Source organism: Scyliorhinus torazame, chromosome 2, assembly GCF_047496885.1.
Source record: "Scyliorhinus torazame isolate Kashiwa2021f chromosome 2, sScyTor2.1, whole genome shotgun sequence".
Taxonomy (NCBI): Eukaryota; Metazoa; Chordata; class Chondrichthyes; order Carcharhiniformes; family Scyliorhinidae; genus Scyliorhinus; species Scyliorhinus torazame.
Window position 1 is genome coordinate 393,362,425 of NC_092708.1, and position 8,482 is coordinate 393,370,906.

The 8,482-nt window shown below is 46.8% G+C and overlaps 1 protein-coding gene across 3 annotated transcripts in view; it reads right to left on the bottom strand.

The window, feature by feature from the left end:
* The window catches only part of LOC140405894 (probable G-protein coupled receptor 132), an 86,230-nt gene extending 78,179 nt beyond the window's left edge, over positions 1-8,051 (bottom strand). For 2 of the 3 annotated variants that reach the window (XM_072494242.1, XM_072494241.1), the window contains exon 1: positions 7,873-8,051. The gene's annotated coding sequence lies outside the window, so the exon portion shown is untranslated. The remainder of the gene's footprint in view (positions 1-7,872) is intronic. The other variant, XM_072494243.1, reaches the window with a different exon arrangement.
* Positions 8,052-8,482: the final 431 nt, after the last annotated feature.

Here is an 8,482-nt window from a genome sequence, read left to right on the forward strand (position 1 = left end):
CGATCGGCGGAATTTGCGCCGATAACGGAGAATTTCGCCGAAGGAAACTATTGGAAAATATTCTGAGGGAGAGAATTCATCTCCATTTGGGAGACAAGGATTAATCAAGGATAGTCAACTTGGCTTTGTTAACGAGAGAACATGGACATGATTTAATATACAAAAAAGCAGTCGTGTTTTTTCGCGTATCAAACCATAAAACGATAAAACATAATAGCAGAATTAGGCTATTCGGCCATCAAATCCGCTCCGCCATTCTCCTGCCTTCTCCCCATAACCCCCGATCCCTTATTAATCAAGAACCTATCTATCTCTGCCCTAAAGACACTCAATGATTTGGCCTCCACAGCCTTCTGCGGCAAAGAGTTCCACAGATTCACCACACTCTGGCTGAAGAAATTCCGCCTCATCTCTGTTTTAAAGGATCGGCCCTTTAGTCTGAAATGGTGTACTCTCGTTCGAGTTTTTCCTACAAGTGGAAACATCCTCTTCACGTCCACTCTATCCAGGCCTCGCAGTATCCTGTAAGTTTCAATAAGATCCCCCCTCATCCTTTTAAACTCCAACGAGTACAGACCCAGAGTCCTCAAACATTCCTCATACGACAAGTTCTTCATTCCAGGGATGATTCTTGTGAACCTCCTCTGGACCCTTTCCAAGGCCAGCACATCCTTCCTTAGATACAGGGCCCAACACTGCTCACAATACTCCAAATGGGGTCTGACCAGAGCCTTACACAGCCTCAGAAGTATATCCCTGGTCTTGTATTCTAGCCCTCTCGACATGAATGCTAACATTGCATTTGCCTTCCTAACTGCCGACTGAACCTGCACGTTAACCTTAAGAGAATCCCGTCCAAGGACTCCCAAGTCCCTTTGTGCTTCTGATTTCTGAAGCATTTCCCCATTTAGAAAATAGTCTGTGCCTTAATTCCTCCTTCCAAAGTGCACAACCTCACACTTTTCCACATTGTATTCCATCTGCCACTTTTTTGCCCACTCCCCTAGCCTGTCCAGCACCCCTGCTTCCTCAATACTATCTGCCCCTCTGGGTATCTCCGTAATTTTGTCACCTGCATTGTCGAGAGTGACCCCACTATCCAATGGGATTCTACAGGTTTTTCTGGCCTCGGTTGGGAGCGCCTCCCTGAGGCCGTATGTACCTCACTTCCTGAGCTTGTCAGTGTAGGAAGAGATTGGGGCACCATTTTGAAATGCCACCCCAATCTCTCGACCACCTCCCTTGGACACCAACTCGGCCTCCAGCCCAACCCAACACCTGTTGGGGCAGCACGGTAGCCTTGTGGATAGCACAATTGCTTCACAGCTCCAGGGTCCCAGGTTCGATTCTGGCTTGGGTCACTGTCTGTGCGGAGTCTGCACATCCTCCCAGTGTGTGCGTGGGTTTCCTCCGGGTGCTCCGGTTTCCTCCCACAGTCCAAAGATGTGCGGGTTAGGTGGATTGGCCATGATAAATTTCTCTTAGTGTCCAAAATTCCCCTTAGTGTTGGGTGGGGTTACTGGGTTATGGGGCTAGGGTGGCGGTGTTGACCTTGGGTAGGGTGCTCTTTCCAAGTGCCAGTGCAGACTCGATGGGCTGAATGGCCTCCTTCTGCACTGTAAATTCTATGAAAACACCCCAACTTACCTCTTAGGGGGGTCCTCGAGGTCCCCCCCTCACCCCACCTCTTAAGTGCAGGGCACCCCCGGGCCCAATCCTTGGCACAGGCAACCTGGCACCCGGGCACTTTGGCAGAATAGAGCTTTGACAAAGAGTCATCGGACTCGAAACGTTCGCTTTTTTCTCTCCCTACAGATGCTGCCAGACCTGCTGAGAGTTTCCAACGTTTTCTCTTTCATGACTAACCAGAGGTTGTAGTTCAGAGGGAACCAACAACAGAGAGGGACAGTTTGGAGATCTTGCAGGACCAGTTAAGGAGTAGTTTGAAACGTAGGATCTCCAGGGTAGTAATCTCAAAAATAATGCCTGTGCCACGAGCTTCACCATTTAGGCAAAGGCAGAGCACGGAGGTAAATGTGTGGCTTGAGGGATGGTGTAGAAGGGAGGGGTTTAGATTTTTGAGATCTTGGGATCAGATTTGGGAAAGGAGAAAGCTGTTCAGAAGAGGTGGGCTTCATTTGAGTTGAAATGGAGCCAATCTCCTGGCTGAGAGATTACATAGTGCAGTGGGGGTGGATTTAAATGTGTACGGCCGGGGGCGGTGGGGGGGGTTGACAAATGGGCCTAGTTTTAGAAGTACCAGTGAGGGCAAAAGAGAAAAGACGGGGAAGAGTAAAAAGTAAGTGAGCAAAGGCCCAAGTGAACAAAGAAATGGAAGCGTCCCAAAGGAGAAGGAAGGTTACATTGTATGTAAATGCACAGAGCACGGTCAACAAAACTGAGGAACTGGAAGCAGAAATTGCTGGAGGGGATATGACATAGTAGCATTGACAGAAACATGGCTCAGACCAGAACAGGACTGGATACTTAACATCCCAGGTTATAAGGTTTTTAGTAGGAACAGGGTGGGTAAAAAGGGAGGAGGTGCTGCAGTCTTTGTCAAAGAGTGTATCAGAGCTCTTGAACGAGATGCAGTTTGTGAATTAGAATCTATATGGTTGGAGGTGAGACTCAGGAAGGGAGCGGTGGCCTTGGTTGATATTTACTATAGGCCTCTAAACAATGCGAAGGCAAGTGGAAGGGAGCATTTGTAGGCAGATTATGGAAACACGCAGGGCAACTAGGGTTGTGATAGTTGGGGATTTCAATTACCCGAAGGGAAACTGGCAAAAGGGTAAAGTGTGGGGCATGGAAGGGGAGAAATTCCTGCGGGAAAACCTTCTGGAACAGGACATTTCTACAGTAAAAAGTCTTACAACACCAGGTTAAAGTCCAACAGGTTTGTTTCAAACACTAGCTTTCGGAGCGCTGCTCCTCCCTCAGGTGAATCCTTGTGAATCATTCACCTGAGGGAGGAGCAGTGCTCCGAAAGATAGTGTTTGAAACAAACCTGTTGGACTTTAACCTGGTGTTGTAAGACTTCTTACTGTGCCCACCCCAGTCCAAGGCCGGCATCTCCACATCATGGCTACCAGTAAATTTCCAGTCCTACTAGGGAGCAAGCTGTGCTGGATCAGGTCCCAGGAAATGAGGCAGACCAGATGGAGATTGTCAGAGTGGGGGAGGAGTTGGGAAATAGCAATCATAATATAATGCAATTCGATATTAAGTTGGAAAATGATAAAAATCAGTCAGGGATTAAGATCCCGACTGGAAAAGGGCAGATTTTAGGGTCTAGAAGTGGAACTGGAGCAGGTTGATTGGAAACACATTTTGATTGAAAATGGGAAACTTTCAAAGGAGTGATGAATAGAGTGTAAGCTGGGTACGTCCCCATGAGAAATAAATACGGGGTATACAAAACTAGAGTACCCTGGATGACCAAGGGTAATGATGATAAAATCAGGAAGAAAAAAGGCATGCCAGGATAATAATAGCAATAGGAATTAGGACCAGTGTCTCAAATGAAGGGGAGAGGCGAAGGCTGGAATAAGAAAGGCTATGAGGAAGAATGCGGAAAGGATGGCAGGCTGCGCTAAAACAAAAAGCAAAATGTTCTTCAAACGTATTAATGCTAAAAGATTAGTGAAGGATAGAGTGGGGCCCATAAGGGACAAGCAGGGTAACCCGCTCACTGAAACGGAGGATGTGGCAGTGGTACTAAATGAGTACTTCGCTTCTGTCTTTACCAAAATTACCAATGGCCCAGTTGATAATATGGGTGTTGAGCAATTGAGCAGAATAGTGATAGGTAAAGAAAAGGTGCTGAAAAGGCTGGCAGCACTCCAGGTAGAGAAGTCACCAGGCCCGGGATGGATGCATCCTAGATTGCTGAGAGGGGTAAGAGAGCATATTGCAGAGCCGTTGACAGAAATTTTCCAGGCCTCTCTGAACACAGGGTTAGTCCCGGGGGTCTGGAGGATTGCAAATGTGACACCGTTGTTCAATAAAGGGGCAAAGGATAACCCAGGAAACTACAGATCAGTCAGCTTGACACCAAGAGAGGGAAAACTGATGGAGGCCATAATACGGGATGTGATAAATATACACTTAGGGAAAAAAGTAAGTTGATGCAAGACTGTCAACATGGCTTTGTCAAGGGCAGGCCATGTCTGACAAATTTAATTGAGTTATTTGACGAGGTGACGAGCAGTGGATGAAGGTAGTGCTATGGATGTTGTATATTTGGACTTTCAGAAAGCATTTGATATGGTGCCACATGGCAGGTTGGTTACCAAATTAAAAATGTTTGGGATTGCTGGGTCCTTGGCAGCATGGATTAGAAGTTGGCTAAGAGATAGGAAACAGAGGGTAGGTATAGATGGGCATTTCTCAGAGGGAGACGAGTTGAAAGTAGTGTTCCCCAGGGCTCGGTGTTGGGACCCTTGCTTTTTCTGATTTATATAAATGACTTGGAGGTGGATGTTGAGGGTAAAATCTCTAAATTTACAGATGATACTAAGCTAGGGAGAATAGTGAATTGTGAGGATGGCACTAAGCGACTTCAGAAGGACATTGACAAGTTGGCCAAATGGGCAGACACCTGGCAGATGAATTTCACTGCAGTGAAATGTGAGGTTATGCATTTTGGTAGAAGAAACACGGAGAGACATTATAGGCTCAATGGTACAACTTTGAGGGAGCAGAGGGACCTCGGGGTGCAAGTGCATAATTCTCTGAAAGTGGCCAGGCAAGTTGAAACAGTTGTTTAGAAGGCTTATAGGATCCTTAGGTTTATAAATAGAGGCACAGAGTAAATTTAAATAATCACAAGTAGGCTTACATTAACACTGCAATGAAGTTACTGTGAAAAGCCCCCAGTCAGTATAGAAGCAAGGAGGTGATGCTACACCTCTACAACTCATTGGTCAGACCACGTTTGGAGTGTTGTGTTCAGTTCTGGGCACCTTTACGGAAGGATGTTAAAGCCCTGGAAAGAGTGCAGTGGAGATTTACTTCAATGATACCAGGAATGAGGAATTTTAGATACAAGGAAAGATTGAGGAAATTGGGCTTGTTCTCCTTGGAGCTGAGGAAATTGAGAGGCGACCTTATTGATGTGTTCAAAATTCTAAACAATTTCAACAGGGTAAAGGAGGATATTCTGTTTCTACTGATTGGTATGTCAGTGACTAGAGGTCACAATTTCAGGATGGTCAGCAAGAGAGCTAAGAGTGAGATGAGGAGTAACCTCTTTACTCAGAGAGTTGTTGGGATTTGGAATGCGCTGCCTGGGAGAGTGGTGGAGGTGGATTCCACCGGAGGTTTCAAAAGGGAGCTGGATATATATTTGAAAGTGATGAATTTAGAGGGCTAGGGAGATAGGGCTGGGGAAATCGGACTATCAGGGAGCTAGTGCAGATACGATGGGCTGAATGGCCTCCTTCTGTGCTGTAAATAACAAATATATGGAATTCAGTAAGGCCTTTGGCAAGGCCTCGCGTGGGAAATTGGCCAAGAAAGAGAGAGTCCATGAGATCCAGGGCAATTTAGCAAATTGGATCCAAAATTGGTTTTGTGGCAGGGGGCAGAGGGCCGAAGGTTGTTGCTGTGACTAGAGGCCTGTGTCCAGTGGTGTACGGCAGGGATCGGGGCTGGCTCCATAGCTGTTTGTATTGAATGTAGGGGATATGATCAGTAAGTTAGCAGGTGGCATAAAAATTGGTGGTGTGGTAAATGGTGAGGAGGAAAGCCTCAGATTACAGGACGATATAGAAGGACCGGTTAGATGGGCAGAACAGCGGCAGATGGAATTTAACCCTGAAAAGCGTGAGGTGATGCATTTTGTGAGGACTAACAAGGCCAGGGAATAAACAATGAACAGTAGGACCCTAGGACCCGAGGAAGTACAGAGGACCAGAGGAACCTTGGTCTGCAGGTTCACATATCTCTGAAGGAGGCAGGACTGGTAGATAAGGTGGTTAAGGTGGCTTGTGGCATACTTGCCTTTACTAACCGAGGCTGAGAATATAAGATTTTGATGGAGCCGAATAAAACACTGGTTAGGCCCCAGCTAGAGGACTGTGCGCAGCTCCAGTCACCACACGATAGAAAGGATGTGACTATGTGAGAAAATGTGCAGAGGAGATTCACCAAGGTGGGAACCTCACAACATTTAAGAAGCATTTCGATGCGCACTTGAAACACCGCAGCACGCAAGACTACGGACCAAAGTGCTGAAAATGGGATTAGAATAAATAGGGCCTCCCTCCATGCAGTAGAAAACTCTGTGTCACTGTAAGCCTGGCAATGGGCTGAAAAATGCTAAGAGTTCCAAATTGTCCAGTGCGAGATTTTATACAAGAACCTAATCAATACTTTTGAAAGCTTTTAACAGAAGTAAGGAAGTTGCATTTTGATAATACTTTTCGCAACCTCAACATGTCCCAAAACACTTTACAGGCAATGAAGCACTTTTTGAAATGTAGTCATTAAATGTTACGATGTTGGAAACACAGGAGCTAATTTGGACAGAGCAAGCTTCCACAAAGAGTTATATAGCAATATCTAGATAAACTCTTTTTGTGGTATTGACTGAGGGATGAATGTTGGCCAGGACACTGGGTACAATTCCCTTGCTCTTCTCATTGAACCGTGGGAACTTTTATATCAACCTTGGAGGGCAGACAGGGATTGGGCTTGATAACCGAGCCGAGCGATTGCACCTGGGACAGTGTTGCATGAGGTTGTTCGTCTAGATTTTAGTGCTCAAGTCTCTCAGTGGGACTTGAACTCACAACCTCTGAGCTTAGGAATGCGAGCCTTACCCTCAGCTGATAACTGCAGACACGTTGAGGCAAGTTTTGCGCCAGAACAGTTATTTGTGTTAAACTGTCTAATTTGCTTAAAGTAGCCTCGGTGTCTGCTAACGAGAATTGGCAAATTGAATCATCAGACAATGTTTACCACAGCACAGTTTCTCCTGGGCCTTCCCCGTTGTGGTGAAAAACAAACGCATCGCAGAAAAAAATTGAAACACCTCAAATTTAAAAAATACTTCAGATTTGACATCATCGTTAACCTTCTACATGCAGTATCTGTGAGCTCATCTCTCCTGGGAAACCCCTCAGGAACTTTTCCCAGTGTGTGACTTTCCGACATAGTTCACTTCCCGTTTAAAGGTCCAGCCCCCCCCCCCCCCCCTCCCCCCCCTTGCCACCAACAGGAACGGAAAGAGTGAGACAAAGGGGGACTGGCAGGGAAAACAGAGGGGGTCGGGAAGAAAGGCTGAACGAGAGAGGGGATGACAAGAGATCAACAGCAAGGTGGGCAGAGAGAGTGAATGAGATACAGGGCGAAGGAGGGAGGGAGAGATTGAGGTCAGCAGATGCACATGGGGATGTGTTCTAGCCACCCCGCTGCCGTTCAGTACGCAGGCTGACCTGGCTGACGGAGGCTATGAAAGACTAGGAGACGCTCAGGCCTGAGGGAAATCGAGGCAGTGAGGTACAGAGGGCGAGGTACGCAGAAAGATCAGCCGAGTGAGAGAGAGCACAGTGTGGGTGAATGGAAACAAGGTGGGTTATAAGGAGGGACACGCAGGAAGGTGCAAAAGCTCGATGTAGGAAGGAGTTCAGGGAAGTGAAGAGAAAAAGTAAAATTGACCCCCAATGTTTCTGTGAAATTGTGCATGTGCATCCACACGGAAGCCTGGAATACACCGTGAAGAGCCGATTCCATGTTAAATAACACAGCTGCGAAAAAAACATTAAAATATAACACATGTTGGAAAAGCCAATGTTTACAGGGAACATTTCAGGAAGTTGCAACGAATACACAACTAAAACATTGGGAAAGGTGAGGGACACATACCAACTACACTGACCTACTCGACAAGGTTTCCCCATACCGTCCCAACAAACAGACAAATCTTTCACATCGCAGAGTCACAGACCAAACGCTGAGCCTGAATTTACTCTTCATGTCTGGAAAGCCGGTGGAAGGTGGAATTGTAGCAGCCTGCCTGTTTGAGGAGCACTGCCTCCTACACTAACCCCCAGGGAGTTGTTAGGAAGTGAGTGTTTTTTTAACTGGCTTGCCTCATTGTTAGAGTTGTCATCTCTGGTTTGTTGCCGGTGCCACGTGATAGCGAGGCTAGGAATAGGGAGAGAGTGCAGTTGAACACGTGGCTGCAGGAATGGTGTAGGAGGGAGGGCTTCAGGTATTTGGATAATTGGAGCGCATTCTGGGGAAGGTGGGACCTGTACAAGCAGGACGGGTTGCATCTGAACCAGAGGGGCACCAATATCCTGGGAGGGAGGTTTTCTAGTACTCTTCGGGAGGGTTTAAACTAATTTGGCAGGGGAATGGGAACCGGATTTGTAGTCCAGCAACTAAGGTAGCCGATATTCAGGACGCCAAAGCGTGTAATGAGGCAGTGGGGAAGGGAACACTGACAAAGGAGAGTACTTGCAGGCACGGA